Below are 18,484 nucleotides of genomic sequence, written 5' to 3'. Positions count from 1 at the left end.
CGGATCTATACACTTATGAAGAGGCAATGAATGATATAGATGTACATCATTGGGTCCAAGCTATGAAATCTGAATTAGATTCCATATACTCCAATCAAGTTTGGGATCTTGTAAAGGCGCCTAATGGCGTTAAACCTGTTGGTTGCAAATGGGTTTACAAGAGGAAGAGAGGGATAGATGGAAAGGTTGAAACCTGTAAAGCAAGGCTAGTGGCGAAAGGGTATACACAAAAAGAAGGTATTGATTATGATGAAACCTTTTCTCCAGTAGCAATGCTTAAATCTATCAAAATTCTCTTATCCATCGCTGCTCATTTTGATTATAAGATTTGGCAAATGGATATCAAGACTGCATTTCTTAATGGCAATCTTGAAGAGGAAATCTATATGATGCAACCGGAAGGTTTCATAGCAAAGAACCAAGAGCATATGGTATGCAAGTTGAAAAGGTCCATTTATGGACTTAAGCAAGCATCTAGGTCATGGAACATCAGATTTGATCAAGCAATCAAATCATTTGGTTTTGAACAAAATCTTGATGAAACATGTGTGTACAAAAGGCATCAAGATAAAGTAGTAATGTTCCTAGTGCATTATGTTGATGATATTCTACTCATTGGCAATGATGTAGGGGTAATGTCATTAGTAAAGGTTTGGTTGTCAAGCCAATTTGATATGAACAAGTTGGGTAAGGCTAACTTTATTCTAGGGATCAAGCTTTGGCGAGATCGCAAGAATAAAATGTTAGGCTTATCACAAGCTGGATATATAGATAAGGTTCTAGAACGGTTTAGCATGCGAAACTCCAAGAAAGGATTACTTCCTTTTAGACATGGAGTTCCTCAGTCTATGACCAAAGGCCTAAGACTCAAGAGGAAGAAGATATGATGAGACAAGTTCCTTATGCTTCTGCAGTAGGAAGTCTCATGTATGCCATGCTTTTTACTAGACCAGATATCTGCTATTCTGTTGGCATGGTCAATCGATATCAATCAAATATAGGACCAAAACACTAGCAAGCTATAAAGCATATTCTCAAGTATCTACGGAGAACAAGAGATTATATGCTTGTTTACCGAAGTGAGGATTTGATTCCCATTGGCTATACAGATTCATATTTTCAATCGGATCTAGATTTTAGAAAATCCACTTCATGATGTGTTTTCACCTTAGGAGGTGGAGCCAATAGTTGGTGAAGTATTAACCAATCTTGTATTGTAGACTCCACCATGGAGGCAGAATATGTTGCTGCTTATGAAGTAGCAAAAGAAGCTATCTGGCTCAAGAAATTCCTTTTTGACCTTGGTATAATGAGAATGGAGCAAGTTCCAATCACATTGTTTTGTGACAATAGTGGAGCAGTTGCACAATCTAAAGATCCAAGGAATCACAAGAAAGGAAAGCACATTGAGAGAAAGTACCATATCATTCAAGATATTGTTGCTCATGGAGATGTGGTGGTAGCAAAGATTGAAAGTGCAAATAATCTAACAGATTCATTTACTAAAGCCTTGCCTCAAAGGACTTTCGAGTCATATTTGGAGGGAATGAGAGTTAGATTAGTGCACAAAAGTCTTTAGGGCAAGTGGGAGATTGTTAGGATTAATGCCCTTAAATCCTATTGTATGATGCTATGTATGATATTAAGTATGACATTATATATGACTTAATATTATGATTAATAAATTTGTTTTATTATTATCTGAAATAATAGTAACATGAATATTCGGACATTATCATATAGTCTAAATAGCGGCCGTGCCGTACTCCTCGCAATCACACAGCTACCAAGTCACCTAAAAGTTCCATTTCCTAATCTACAATGGGTAATCTAGAGACTGTGCCATCAGCTCACATTCCATCTTGAAGTTAAATAACAGCCACATCATACGCCTCGCCATCACATAGCTACCAAGTCACTCAAAATTTTAAGTTCCTAATGTACTGTGGGTAAACTAGCGGCCGCTCCCTAGTCTCACATTCCATCTTTAGGTTAAATAGCAGCCACGCCATATGCCTCACCAACACACTGCTACCATGTCAGTCAAAAGTTCAAGTTCCTGATCTACAGTGGGTAAAATGTGTTAAGGACATATTTTTATGTAATTGGCATACCCTTTGACAAAACGCATTTACTTGTATTTGGGTAAATCTAAGCGGGTTCAAGATGATCATTACAAGTGATTAAATTGAATACATGAAGATTACTCAAGAACTGCTCAAGAAAAGTGTAATCTGCAGGTCTCGATACCTCATCAACAGAAGCTCGATCTATCAAGATTTATTAAATCTCGATAGATATCTCGATCTATCGAGCTTACGGGATTCAGTCCACAGCCAGCAACGTTTTTATTCTAAAAAGGCTATTTGTTTATGGGTTTGTATAATCCTTATAAGACTAGGAAAACCCAAAGTTTGTAGGTTTGTGTAATCCTTATTGGACTAGGAATGCCCAAGGTTTGTGTAAACTTATTTGGAATAGGAAAGCCCATTAAGCATCTATTTAAAGGAGGTGGAAAAAGAAAAACCTAACGCAAGAGAGCTTCATAAGGTTTTCTTTTCGAAACCCTAGCCTCCTCCTATAGAAGAAAGAGTTCTTGCTACGTATCTTGTACGCCTTTGGGTTCTGTAACCAAGCAAAGTCTCTTGCACCAACATTGAAAATCTTATTGGTGTTTCTATGTGAAGCTGCTGCAAATCAACTACAACAATCAAAAGGTTGCTGTGGAGTTAGTCACATACTTGGATTCATGCAAAGGAGTAAGCCACGTACTGGGATCCGCGCATCAAATTGGTTAGTCACATATTGGGAACCGTGCATTACAAGGAGAGATTGTCACTATAGAACAAGTCCAATTGGGTATTGGGGTAGAGGTTCAACTGTAAGTTGGTATAAGGTATTGAGATTCCTTTACTTGTAATCATCTGTTTTGATAATAGTAGATTCTTAGGAGTGGTGACCTTAAATTCACCCGGTGGGGTTTTGCCTCGGTGGTTTTCCCCATTCATAAACAAATCACCCATGTTAAATTTATTTTCCACTGCATTTAACTTAGTTAGTGATTTGCTTGTGTTACCATGCATCTTGCATGTTAATTTGACTAATTAATCAATTAATTTATCACAAGGAGTCAATATGTTTTTGGCCTATCAAGTGGTATCAGAGTAGACACACTCTGATTAGGTTTTAATCTTTGCTATGTAATCCATTAACTCCTGTTGTCATGGAAACTCTTGATTGTTTTGATTTGCATGATCTTGTGTTGAATGATGATGATGATATTCAAGATGCCTATTGTAAGCTTTATAATTTTTGTATAAGATCTCTTAAAAGTTCTACAAAATTAAAAGCTAATTTTAAAAAGGTCAAGCTTGAAAAAAAATGATTTGATTGCAAAATCGGATGAAGCTAATAATTTGAATGAGAAATTTAAAAATCAAATTTCATTACAGGTGGACAAAATTAAGAGTTTGGAAGAGAAACTAGTTGAATTTAAATCTGAAGTTGAAAAATTAACTAGTGCCAAACTTGCCGTTGAGCCTAACTCAAAAGAAAAAGATTTTTATATTCCTCCATTTAAAAGGAATAATGAAGAGTTGAAGGCTAATATTGCTAGGATAGACAAAGGTAAAAATTCTGAAGTTAACGCTGAAGTTTCTAAACCAATGTCTAAAACTCCTCCTAGGAAGAATAAAAATTCTGAATTTGTCCCCACTTGTCATCGTTGTCATATTGTTGGTCATATTAGGTCAAATTGTCCTAAATTAAGGTCTTTGTCAACCTCTAAGGTTAGACCTCCTTCTAGGAAACCGAGTAGTTCTAAAACTACTCATGTTTGTCACCATTGTGGTGCTTCATGTCACACTCGTCCTAATTGTTTCAAGTTGTTTCCTTATAAGTGAGTGTCAAATAGGTCTCATCCTTTGTCTAAAGGCTTTGTACCTATTCTTGGTGAGTTATTAAAAGCTTTGAGTTTTTTGACTCAATTTTAGGGGAATTCTAATTCCTCTATGTCCTTTAGTAGTCATAATAGGACACGTGCCTTTTCATCTTCATGGCCAAGGACGTGTGCTGTATGGGTGATAAAGGATCCTAAGACTTAATTGTCTTTTTGTTTGTCCTTTGCTTTAATTCTTTCTATCTAAAGTTTGACTTTCTTTCTTGATTTCTTATTTCTTTTGGAATCATGCTTTCATGCATATGCATCTTGTTTTATGCTTTCTTTTTATTTGTTTAACATGTTTTTGTTTGTTTACTTTTCAGTTTTGCTTTATTTTGTTTTTCATATAAAACTAAAAAAAAATTGAAAAATAAAAAAAATACAAAAACAGTGTGTGTTTGTGTACATTGGTACTTGTGTACTTTGGATGACCATTGAAACAAAGTTTTCTAAACTTTGTATCTTTTGTAGCTTAGATAAGCATCTCCACACACAACTAAGCAAGTGAGCTTTGTGGCTCATGTTTGTGATGAGTAAGATTAAGTAATCTCTTGTACTTAATACTCGTATCACTCTTTTTGACGAGAAGGACTAGGAAATCCTAAGAGAAAAGCATAAATAACCATCTCACCACTGTTACCTGTCAATCATGAATGACATTTGTGTGTTTCAGCATAACAAAATTGGAATGTCAATAGATTAACATAAGTAGGTATTTCTTTTCTATCTCTTATATGCCCATGCATGATCTGCTTAAAAAGAAAAATATGCAAAGAAAAATAAAAAGCAAAAAGATCAAAATGCTTTTAAATATGATTGCAAGCGTGTATTCTAGGATATGTGGGAGTTATAGGATGTACCTCAAAGGAGATAGTCCCCATTAAATAGTTATGATTGTGTGTGAGTTAAAGTGATTTTCTCATATCTCAAATTGTCATAACATGTATACACTTATGCAATCTTGCGATATTTTTCACACACAACACGCAATATTCTTTGCTACTCTTGATACATGTGCAGGTACAATGTGATTTGGCCATCAAAGGGTTTACATGTGTTAATGTATGCTCACTAAACTGTTTTAACTTGTTTTTGAAATTTAAAATTAGTTAGACTTGTTTAGTGTGTGTGTGTGTGTGTGATTTTTAGGATCTATGTGCTTAACAATTTTTTGTTGAGAGATGTTTTTGAGAGGTTAAAATGTTGTTTGGATCATTGGTTGAGTTGCATGCTTGATTGTATTCATGTCTGTGTTTTTCTCTTCTCGAAGAACTGTTTTTGAAAGCTAGCTCGACACCTCCTCGACACCTGGCTATCTGTCGAGCTTCCAAACTTTTTCTTATCGCAATCTCAACATATCTCGATAGCTAGGTGGATCGATCGAGAAAGTTTCTATCTCCTCGATAGCTTCTCGATAGCTATTCGATCCATCGAGATCTGCTCGATAGCTGCTCGACACCTCTTGATCCATTCAGATCCTCTTGCATGCATTGTTTTCCACATGGATTGCATGTTTCTCTTATCTTTGTGTCCATAGTATCTTGTTTTTCTTTTCTTGTAGGTCTATGGTTCCTTGTTCTCCTCGTTCCCTCTATGTCAGTTTTCAGTCTGTCTCCTGTCATGTCTTTTGGCTTCTTATGCCCTTTGACAATTGTGTCAAAAAGGGGGAGAAATTTGAGAATTGAATGTCTTTCCTCAGGGGGAGTAATAGATTTAGGGGGAGAACGTCATGTTAAAGGGAAGAATGTTTTTGTTGTAACTAACTTAGAGGGAGAGTTAGTTTGATACACTTTGATATTGATATATTTTTTATGTTGTGTATCTTTTGGTTTTGTAACCATTTACATACATCATGTGTTGTTTCTATATTTGGTGATGATGTATGTGTTTCACTCTTTATCTCACATGTGTTGTTTCTTTTCTCTCTTTATACACATGTTTCTTGTTTATTTAACTTGTCATTATTTTCCACATGGTACCTTGATGTGTTTTGTTTAGTGCCTTTCAGGAAAGACAAGATAAAGCCAAGTCAAGATTCCAAACCTTCTTCTTGCAGCAACTTCCAAGGTTCAGATCTTTTAGACTAGGCTTATTTATTCTGTAATCTTGAGAAGAATGTATTCTAGGACATTCAATGTACTCTTGTGGTTTTGTCACGGATTGCCAAAGAGGGAGATTGTTAAGGACATATTTTTATGTAATTGGCATATCCTTTCACAAAACGCACTTTACTTATATTTGGATAAATCTAAGTAGGTTCAAGATGATCATTACAAGTGGTTAAATTGAAGACATGAAGATTACTCAATAACTACTCAAGAAAAGTGCAATCTACAAGTCTCGATATCTCCTCAACAGAAGCTCGATTTGTCAAGATTCATTAAAGCTCGACAGATGTCTCGATCTATCGAGCTTACGGGATTCAGTCTATAGCTAGCAACGTTTTTATTCTAAAAAGGCTATTTGTTTATGAGTTTATATCATCCTTATAGGACTAGGAAAACCCAAGGTTTGTAGGTTTGTATAATCCTTATTAGACTAGGAAAGCCCAAGGTTTGTGTAAACCTATTTGGAATAGGCAGGCCATTAAGCACCTATTTAAAGGAGGTGGAAAAAGAAAAACCTAACCCTAGAGAGCTTCATAAGGTTTTCTTTTTGAAACCCTAGCCTCCTTCTATAGAGGAAAGAATTCTTGCTGCGTTTCTTGCACACCTTTGGGTTCTGTAACCAAGTAAAGTCTCTTGCACCAACATTGAAGATCTTATTGGTGTTTCTATGTGAAGCTGCTGCAAATCAACTACAAATATCAAAGGGTTGCTGTGGAGTTAGTCACGTACTTGGATTCATGCAACGGAGTAAGCTACGTACTGGGATCCGCGCATCAGATTGGTTAATCATGTATTGGGAGCTGTGCATTACTAGGAGAGATTGTTACTACAAAACAAGTCCAATTGGGTATTGGGGTAAAGGTTCAATTGTAGGTTGGTATAAGGTACTGGGATTCCTTTACTTATAACCGCTTGTTTTGATAATAATGGATTCTCAAGAGTGGTGACCTTAAATTCACCTAGTGGGGTTTTGCCTCGGTGGTTTTCCCCATTCGTAAAAAAATCACTCGTGTCAAATTTATTTTCACCTACTTTTAACTTAGTTGGTTATTTGTTTGTGCTACCATGCACCTTGCATTTTAACATGATTAATTAATATACTTGGCCAATTAATCAATTAATTTATCACAAGGGGTCAATACGTTTTTGGCCTATCAAAATGGAGGCCGTGCCCTAAGCTCATATTCTATCTCGAGGTGAAATAGCGGCCGCGTCGTATGCCTCGGCATCACACAGCTACCAAGTTACTAAAAAGTTCGAGTTCCTGATCTACAGTGGGTAATCTAGCGGGCATGCCATTGGCTTATATTCCATCTTGTCGTTAAATAGTGGCCGCATCGTAAGCCTCGCCACTGCACAACCACCAAGTCACTCAAAAGTTCAAGTTCCTGATCTACAGTGGGTAAACTAGCAGTTGCGCCCTAAGCTCACATTCCATCACGAGGTTTCATAGCGGCCACGCCCTGCGCCTCGCCATCACACAGCTATCACGAAACTAAAATTTCAAGTTCCTAATATACAGTGGGTAAACTAGCAGTCCCGCCCTTAGCTCATAGTCTACAATGAGTACACTAGTATAGACACCCCATTTTACAACTTGCATTTAACCAACCGATAGATCTTCAGATTTGTGATACAAAACAAATCTTGATATTCTAACGATCATAATGGTATGTCATGGGTTTTGATCGGACCACCTGATCAAAAGTTATCATACAAACAATTTTCAATGATCATGGCTCGCCTATACGATGGGCTTGATCACATCCTATTCTAAACACTTAATTTTGATTGGTTCTCACAAGAATTAATTTAAAGTTAATCAAGTGTGATTTTTGATTGGATTTCATTTTATTTCATTTTTTTTGAAGAAATAATAAAAAATGTTTTTCTTTATGGCATCTTATCTGCTATTAAAAAAAAAAAAATTGGAGATATGATCCATGAAAAATTCAAAAAAGAAAAAACAGAAAAATGCTCAAAAAACGTCATTATCTTCAGCAGCTACTTGAATCGCATTTTTGGTCAAAAAAACGTTGAAATTTGGATTTCTTTATTTCTATGAAAGTTGTAGAGAATTAAATTTCCTTTCAAAAAACATCAATCCCAAATCAATTGGAATTTTAAGCAGCAAGTTATGGCCAAAAAACGAAACAGATGCAGAAGATAACACAAATTCAGCATTATCTTCAATTTTCTCTCAAAATTTCAAATGGGTTCAACATCAAATTTGTTCCAGCCTATCTAATAGACTTATCCTTTCCCTTTGCTTTAGAAGAAAGATTTTTGAAAAATAAATTGGATAAAGAAACAGATACAGCCTATGAAAAAATTCAAAAATGCTCAAAAGACGTTACTATTTTCAGCAGCAATTTGAAACACATTTTTGGCATGGATAACGTTGAAATTTGGCTTTCTCTATTTCTGAAAAAGTTGTAGATAATTGAATTTCCTTTCAAAAAACACCCATCTTGAATCAATTGGAATTTTGAGCAGAAAATTAGAGCCAAAATACGAAGCAGGTGCAGCATCATTTCAAAATTTGAATGGGGATCAACACCAAATCCGTCCCAGCTCATTTAAACAGGTTATCTCCTCCCTTAGCTTCAGAAGAAAGCTAATAACTTAGCTTTAAAGCTAAGCCATCCCTTCCCCTATAAATAGAGAAGACCTCTTCCATTCTCTAGACCCCAGAATTCCCTCTAGAGAGCTAGTGAGAAAGCAGAAAAAAAAGCTATTGAGCAACCATTGTTCTTACTTTGGTTGTAGTTGAGTACTTCCTTGCTTTCTTCCTAGCCCTTTAGGTGATCATTTCCCCTTTTAATTTATGCTGGTAAGTAGTTAACTTTTTTTAATTCTTTATACATGCTAGAATAAATGCTTACAAATCATTATTCACTTCTTTTATGCTATGCTTGGATGAACATGCCTATGTCTTATTGGTTTTCTCTTACATGCTTAGATGAACACTTCTAGGCCAATACACAATTTTCTTTTGAATGCTTAGATGAGCACTTCTAGGCTAAAACACAATTTTCTCTTTAATACTTAGATGAACATGTCTAGGTAGTTGTTTTACTTTTTTAAATGCTTGAACAAACATGTCAAAGTATTTTGATTTTGTCTAGATAAACATGTCTAGGGTTTTTCCTTTACTTCTCTTCATAATTGCTTGGATGATCAAATATGCTTAAAGGTTTTATTTTTATTTGCTTCTCTTTGCAATTATGTTGATGACAAATAACATGACAATTTTGTTTTTCCCTCACATGCTTAGATGAACATGTCTAGGCTAAGAATTCTTTATTTATATTGATATCTTGGATGAACATGCCATTACCTTCATTTTTGTTATCTAACAAGTTTTATTTTATTTTTTATTTTTTCTCTTTATGTCAGATTCCCCTAACATATGTTTATTTACACTTCCTGCAAATCACATGTTTATATGACATATTCTTTGTATTTGTTTGACATGACATGACATTGGCCACCTTAACCTAGGAGACCGGTTTTACCGGGCGAGATGGGTGCTTAATCCCTTCCCATCTCGTAAATTAGCCTCCGAACCAAGATCAAGGGTTCTAAACAATGCTCTTGTATTTACAATTTTACTTTTTTTTAGAATGTAACTAAGAAATAAAGCAATGTAATTTACTTTTCTTAGATTGTATCTAGGACAAAAAGCATTGTAAATTTTTGTTACAAAATTCGATACAAATTGTCATATACATTAATACAACAGAAGTATTTTTCATTAAAGGTTTTCTTGTTTTTCCTTTTAAATTAAATAAGTGGCGACTCCATGTAAAACCCTCGATCTAGGGGGGAGCACATTTTTACAACTAGCAACCGCACCTTAGGCTCACATTTCATCTTGCGGTTAAATAGTGCCAGCGTCGTACGCCTTGCCATCGCATAGTAACCCAGTCACTCAAAAGTTCAAGTTCCTAATCTACAGAGGGTAAACTAGCAGCCATGCCTGGAGCTCATATTCCATCTCAAGGTTCAATAGAGGCCGCGTTGTACGCCTTGCCATCACACAGAAACCAAGTCACCTAAAAGTTCCAATTCCTAATCTACAGTGGGTAAACTAGAGACTGCACCCTAAGCTCACATTCTATCTTGAGGTTAAATAGCGGCCACGTCATACGCCTCACCATCAGACAACTACCAAGTCACTCAAAAGTTAAAGTTACTGATGTACCGCGGGTGAAATAGCGGCCACGCCATAGGCTCACATTCCATCTTTAGGTTAAATAGTGGCTGCACCAAACGCCTCACTGTCACAAAGCTATCGAGGTGCTCAAAGCTCAAACTCCTGATCTACAGCCTGTAAACTACCAGCCGCACCGTGCGCCTCGCCATCACATAGCTACCAAGTCACTTAAAAGTTCAAGTTCTTTATGTACCATGGGTAAACTAGCCATCGTGCCCTAGGCTCACATTCCATCTTTGGTTAAATAGTGAGCGCACTGTACTCCTCATCAACACACAGCTACCAAGTCAGTCAAAAGTTCAAGTTCCTAATCTACAGTGGGTAAAATGGAGGCCGTGCCCTAAGCTCACATTTTATCTTGAGTTTAAATAGTGGCCGCGTCATATGCCTCACCATCACATAACTACCAAGTTACTAAAAAGTTCAAGTTTCTGATCTATAGTGGGTAATCTAACAGTCACGCCATAGGCTTACATTCCATCTTGACGTTAAATAATGGCCGCATCGTACACCTTGGCTTCACGCAGCCACCAAATCACTCAAAAGTTCAAGTTCCTGACCTACAGTGGGTAAACTAGCGGCTACGCCCTAAGCTCAGATTCCATCAAGAGGTTTCATAGCAGCTGTGCCTTGTGCCTAGCCATCACACAGCTACCACAGAACTAAAATTTCAAGCTCCTAATCTATAGGGGGTAAACTAGCGGCCGTGCCCCTTTCTCATATTCTACAGTGGCTAAACTAGAATCTGCACCTTAGGCTCACATTTCATCTTGCGGTTAAATAGTGTCTGCACCGTACTCCTCGCCATCACACAACAACCATGTCACTCAAAAGCTCAAGTTCTTGATCTACAGAGGGTAAACTAGCGGTCGTGCCTGAAGCTCATATTCCACCTTGGTGTTAAAAAGCGGCTATGTCGTACACCTTGCCATCACATAGCTACATGTCACTCAAACGTTTAAGCTCCTAAACTACAGTGGGTAAATTGGCGACGACGCCCTAGGGTCACATTCCATCTTGAGGTTAAATAGCGAACGTGTCATACGCCTCCCCGTCACACTGTTACCAATTTACCTAAAAGTTCTAGTTCCTAATTTACAGTGGGTAAACTTGCGACCGCGCCCTGGGCCCAAATTCCATCTTGAGGTTAAATAGTAGCTGTGCCATACGCCTCACCATCACACAGCGACCAAGTCACTCAAAAGTTCAAGTTCCTGATGTATCGTGGCTAAACTAGCGGCTGCGTCATAGGCTCACATTCCATCTTTAGGTTAAATAGCGATCGCGCCATACATGTCATCATCACACAGCTACCTAGGTACTCAAAGTTCAAGCTCCTAATCTACAACCTGTAAACTAGTGGCCGCACCCTACGCAACATTCCAACTTGAGGTTAAATAACAGTCGCATCGTATGCCTCGCCATCACATAGCTACCAAGTCACCTCAAAGTTCAAATTCCTGAACTACAGTGGGCAAACTAGCAGCCACGCCATAAGCCCACATTCCTTCTTGAGGTTAAATAACATCCACGCCATACGCCTTGCCATCACACAGCTACCAAGTCACTTAAAAGTTCAAGTTCCTAATGTATCGTGGATAAACTAACGGCCGCGCCATAGGCTCACATTCCATCTTTAGGTTAAATAATGGTCGTGCCATATACCTCATCATCACACAGCAAATGAGGCACTCAAAGTTCAAGCTCCTGATCTACTTCCTGTAAATTAGTAGCCGCACCCTAGGCAACATTCCAACTTGAGGTTAAATAGCGGTTGTGTCGTACGCCTCGCAATCACATAGCTACCAAGTCACCTCAATGTTCAAATTCCTGATCTACAGTGGGTAAATAGTGGTATTAAATATAGTTAATGGTAATTTTGGACTTGTCAAGAGTTGACAGAAAAGCCCAAGGCCCATTGGAGCTAGTGTCTTATTGATCCCTTTTTGGTCCCACTCCAAGCCACATACTAGAGCCGAGGCCCAAAAGGCTAGCCCAATTAGATAATCTGTTATAAGGAGAGAAACATACAGAATTTTAGTATGAACAACTTACATGAAATGGTGTATATGAGTGTTGGACACTCTAATTCTCCCTTGAACATTTCATATAACTGATTGAAAGACCACACATCTTAGGCGTTAGTGGAATTGGAGTGAAGATTAAAAGTATTCCCAAGAGTATACAATCTTTGTTTTGAAATTCCCCACACCAAGGTACACTCTCTTGTTCTTGTATTTTGAAATTTACATAGTGCATGTTATCAATTTCGAATGAAGTAGATCCGTTAATTTTCTGCTGTGCACATGCATTTTTCCATCAAATGGTATCAGAGAGGTCTTCAATTTCAAATTGTATAACATGTGATCTTTGGGCACAGCTACTAGTTTACCCACTGTAGATCATGAACTTGAACTTTTGAGACTTGGTAGCTATGTGATGGTGAGGAGTACAACGCAACCACTATTTAACGTCAAGATGGATTGTGAGCCAATGGCACAGCAGCTAGTTTACCCAATGTGGATCAGGAACTCAAACTGTTGAGCGACTTGGTGGTTGTATGATGGTGAGGCGTGTGGCACGGCCACTATTGAAACTCAAGATGGAATGTAAGCCTTGGGTGCGGCCACCAGTTTACCAACCGTAGATCAGGAACTTGAACTTTTGAGTGACTTGGTAGCTATGTGATGGTGAGGTGTATGGCGCGGCCGCTATTTAACCTCAGAATGGAATGTGAGCCAAAGGCTCCACCACTAGTTTACCTGTTATTGATCTAGAGCTTGAACTTTGAGTGCCTCAATAGCTGTGTGATGGTGAGGCATACGACGCAGCCACAATTTAACCTCAAGAAGGAATGTAAGCCAAGGGCACGGCCACTAGTTTAGCCACGACACATCAGGAAGTTGAACTTTTGAGTGACCTTGTTGCTATGTGATGGCAACGCATACAGCGCGACCGTTATTTAACCTCAAGAAGGAATGTGAGCCTAGGGGATGGCTGCTAGTTTACCCACTGTAGATCAAGAACTTGAACTTTTAAGTGACTTGGTAGCTGTGTGATAGAGAGGCGTATGGCGCAACTGCTATTTAACCCCAAGATGGAATATGAGCTTAAGGCGTGTCAGCTAGTTTACCCACTATACATCAGGAACTTGAACTATTAGGTGACTTGGTTGCTGTGTGACAACAAGGCGTACGGCGCGGCAACTATTTAACCCCAAGATGGAATGTGAGCTTAAGGTGTGGCTGCAAGTTTATCCACTATAGAATGTGAGCCTAGTGCACGGCCGCTAGTTTACCCACTATAGATTAGGAGCTTGAAATTTTCGTTCCTTGGTAGTTATGCGATGCCGAGGCACAGGGCGCAGCCGCGATAAATCCCTAAAATGGAATATGAGCTTTAGGCGTAACCACTAGTTTACCCACTACAGATCATGAACTTGAACTTTTGAGAGACTTGGTAGCTATGGGATGGTGTGGCGTATGACACGACCGCTATTTAATGTCAAGTTGGAATGTGAGCAAAAGGTGCGGCCGCTAGTTTACCCACTGTAGATTAGGAACTTGAACTTTTGAGCAACTTCATAGCAGTGTGATTGCAAGGCGTATGGCACGGCCGCTATTTAACCTCAAGGTGGAATGTGAGCCTAAGGCCCAGCCACTAGTTTACCCATTGTAGATCAGGAGCTTGATCTTTGAGTAATTTAGTAACTATGTGATGGTGAGGCGTACGATGTGGCCGCTATTTAACCTCAAGATGGAATATGAGCTTAAGGCACGTCAGCTAGTTCACCCACTATACTTCAGGAACTTGAAATTTTAGGTGACTTGGTTGCTATGTGATGGCGAGGCATATGGCACGGCCGCTATTTAACCTCAAGATGGGATGTGACCCTAGGGCAAGACCACTAGTTTTCCCACGTCACATTTGGAACTTAAACTTTTAAGTTCCATGGTTGCTGTGTGATGGTGAGGCGTACGGTGCGACTGCTATTTAACCTCAAGATGGAATGTGAACCTAGGGCGCGGCTGCCAGTTTACCCATTGTAGGTCAGGATCTTTTACTTTTAAGTGAATTGGTAGCTATGTGATGGTGAGATGTATGGCGTGGCCGCTATTTAACCTCAAGATGGAATGTGAGCCAAAGGCACGACCGCTAGTTTACCCACTGTAGATCAAGAGCTTGAACTTTGATTGCCTCATTAGCTATGTGATGGCGAGGCCTTCTACGTAGCCGCTAATTAACCTTCAGATGGAATGTGAGCGTAGGGCACGACTGCTAATTTTCCCAGGGCACATCAGGCATTTAAACTTTTGAGTGACTTGGTTGTTGTGTGATGACGAGGCATACAGCGTGACCGCTATTTAAGCTCAAGATGATAGGTGAGCATAGGGTGCGGTCGCAAGTTTACCCACTGTAGATTAGGAGCTTGATCTTTTGAGTGACTTGGTAGTTGTGTGATGGCAAGGCGTACAGCACAGCCGCTATTTTACCACAAATGGAATATGAGCTTAAGGCAGGTCCACTAGTTTATCCACTATAGATCAGGAACTAGAACTTTTGAGTTACTAGGTTGCTTTGTGATGGCGAGGTGTACGGCACAACCGCTATTTAACCATAAGATGGAATGCGAGCCTAGGGCGCGGCCGCCATTTTACCCAAAGTAGATCAGGAACTTTAACTTTTGAGTGACTTGGTAGCTGTGTTAAGGCTAGGCGTACGACGCGGCCATTATTTAACCCCGAGATGGAATATGAGCTTAATGCATTGCCGTGAGTTTACCCACTATAGATCAGGAACTTGAAGTTATGAGTGACTTGGTTGCTATCTGATGGCAAGGCGTATGGCGCAGTTGCTATTTAACCTCAAGATGGAATAAGAGTCTAGGGCGTAGCTGCCAGTTTACCCACTGTAGATCAGGAAGTTAAACTTTTGAGTGACTTGGTAGTAGTGTGACTGCAAGGCATACAACGCGGCCACTAGTTTACCCACTGTAGATTAGGAACTAGAACTTTTGAGTAACTTGGTAGCCGTGTTATGGTAAGGCGTACGGTATGGGCACTAATTAACCGCAAGATGGAATGTGAGCCTTGGGCACAACCACTAGTTTACCCACTGTAGATTAGGAACTTAAACTTTTAACTGACTTGGTAGCGGTGTGTTGGCAAGGCATAAGACGCAGCCGCTATTTAACCTAAAGACATAATGTGAGCCTAGGGCGGTCGCTAGTTTACCCACGGTACATCAGGAACTTGAACTTTTGAGTGACTTGGTAGCTGTATGATGGCGATGCGTACGATGCGATTGCTATTTAACTTCAATATGGAATGTGAGCCTAGGGCATAGCTGCCAGTTTACCCATTGTAGATCAGAAACTTAAAGTTTTGAGTGATTGGGAAGCTATGTGACGGTGAGGCGTATGACAAGGCCCTATTTAACCCCGAGATGGAATATGAGCTTAAGGCGTGGCCACGAGTTTACTCGTTGTAGATTAGGAACTTGAAGTTATGATTGAATTGGTTGCTATGTGATGGCTAGGCATACGGCACGGCCGCTATTTAACCTCAAGATGGAATGTGAGCCTAGGGCGTGGCCGCTAGTTTACCCACTCTAGATTAGGGGCTTGAAATTTTAGTTCCTTGTTAGTTGTGTGATAGTGAGGTGCAAGGCATGGCCGTTATAAAACCTAGAGATGGAATGTGAGCTTAGGGTGCAACTGCTACTTTGCCCAACATAGATCAGGAACTTGAACTTTTGAGTGACTTGGAAGCTGTGTGATGGCGAGGCGCAGGGCGCGGCCACTATAAAACCCTGAGATGGAATGTGAGCTTTGGGCACAACAGCTAGTTTACCCACTGTAGATAATGAACTTGAACTTTTAGGAGACATGGTAGCTATGTGATGGTGAGGCTAGGGTGTGGCTACTAGTTTACCCCCTGTAGAATATGAGCCTAAGGCGCGGCTGCTAGTTTAGCCACTGTAGAATAGGAGCTTGAAATTTAAGTGCTTTGAGAGTTGTGTGATGGCGAGGCATATGGCGCGGCCCCTATTTAACCTCGAGATGGGATGTGAGCCTAGGGCTCGGCTGCAAGTTTGCCCATTATAGATCAGGAATTTGAACTTTTAGGTGACTTGGTAGCAGTGTGATGGATAGGCATACGACGAGGCGTATGGCGCAACCACGCAATAGATCAGGTGCTTGAACTTTGAGCACCACGGTAGCTATGTGATGGTGAGGCATATGGCAGAGCCATTATTTAACCTAAAGATGGAATGTGAGCCTAGTGTGCGGCCTCTAGTTTACCCATGGTAGATTAGGAATTGGGACTTTTAGGTTACTTGGTAGCTGTGTGATGGCGAGGCGTATAGTGCGGCCGCTATATAACCTCAAGGTGCAATATTAGCCTTGGGCGTGGCCTCTGGTTTACTGACTGTAGATCAGGAACTTAAACTTTTGAGTGAATTGGTAGCAGCATGTTAGCGATGCGTACGGCGCGACCGCTTTTTAACTTAAAGATGGAATGTGATCCAAGGGCACGGCCACAGGTTTACCCACAATACATTAGGAACTTGAACTTTTGAGTGACTTGGTAGCCATATGATGGCGAGTCATACGGTGTGACTGCTATTTAACCTCAAGATGGAATGTGAGCATAGGGTGTGGTCGCTAGTTTACCCACTATAGATCAGGAACTTGAACTTTTGATTGACTTGGTAGCGGTGTGTTGGCGACACGTACGACACAGCCACTATTTAACCCAAAGATGGAATGTGAGCCTCGGGCACAGCCACTAGTTTACGCACAGTTGATTAGGAAATTGAACTTTTGACTGACTTGGTAGCGGAGTGTTGGCAAGGCGTAAGACACGGCCGCTATTTAACCTAAAGATGGAATGTGAGCCTAGGGCGCGGCTGAGAGTTTAGCCACTATAGAATAGGAGCTTGAAATTTTAGTGCCTTGAGAGATGTGTGATGGCAAGGCATACAGCGAGGCGTCTATTTAACCTAAAGATGGAATGTGAGCCTAGTGCGCGGCCACTAGTTTACCCATGATAGATTAGGAATTGGGACTTTTAGGTTACTTGGTAGCTGTGTGATGGTGAGGCGTACAACACGGCCGCTTTATAACCTCAAGATGGAATGTAAGCCTTGGGCACGGCCTCTAGTTTACTAACTGTAAATCAGGAACTTAAACTTTTGAGTGACTTGGTAGCAGCGTGTTGGCGATGCGTACAGCACGGCCGCTTTTTAACTTAAAGACGGAATGTGATCCTAGGGTGCGACCGCTGGGTTACCCACGATACATCAGGAACTTGAACTTTTAAGTGACTTGGTCGCTGTGTGATGGCGAGGCGTATGGCACGGCTGCTATTTAACCTCAAAATGGAATGTGGGCATACTGTGTGGCCACTAGTTTACCCACAGTAGATTTGGAACTAGAACTTTTAGGTTACCTGGTAGCTGTGTGATGGCAAGGTGTACGGCGTGGCTACTATTTAACCTCAAAATGGAATATGAGCCTTGGGCGCGGCCGCTAGTTTATAGACTGTAGATCAGGAACTTAAACTTTTGAGTGACTTGGTAGCAACGTGTTGGCGATGCATACGGTGCGGCCACCTTTTAACTTAAAGATGGAATGTGATCCTAGGGCACGACTGCTGGTTTACCCATGGCACATTAGGAACTTGAACTTTTGAGTGACTTGGTAGCTGTGTGATGGTGAGGCGTACAGCGCGGCTGCTATTTAACCTCAAGATGGAATGTGGGCATAGGATGCGGCTGCTAGTTTACCCATTATAGATCAGGAAGTTGAACTTTTGACTAACTTGGTTGCAGTGTGTTGGCGACGCGTACGACGCGGCCACTATTTAATCCAAAGATGTAATGTGAGCCTAGGGCGCAGCCACTAGTTTACCCATAGTTGATCAGGAAATTGAACTTTTGACTAACTTGGCAGCTTGTTGGCAAGGTGTAGGACGCGGCCACTATTTAACCTAAAGATGGAATGTGAGCCTAGGGCGTGGCCGAGAGTTTACCAACAATAGATCACGAACTTGAAGTTTTAAGTGAATTGGTTGCTGTGTGATGGCGATGCGTACGACGCAATCACTATTTAACCTCAATTTGGAATGTGAGCCTATAGCGCGGCCACTAGGCTACTAAGTCACCTAAAAGTTCAAGTTCCTAATCTACAGTTGGTCAACTAGCAGCTGCGCC

The sequence above is a fragment of the Quercus lobata genome, chromosome 4, assembly GCF_001633185.2.
Source record: "Quercus lobata isolate SW786 chromosome 4, ValleyOak3.0 Primary Assembly, whole genome shotgun sequence".
NCBI lineage: Eukaryota > Viridiplantae > Streptophyta > Magnoliopsida > Fagales > Fagaceae > Quercus > Quercus lobata.
The sequence above is the reverse complement of the archived record's forward strand: the minus strand, read 5'-3'. Positions refer to the sequence as shown.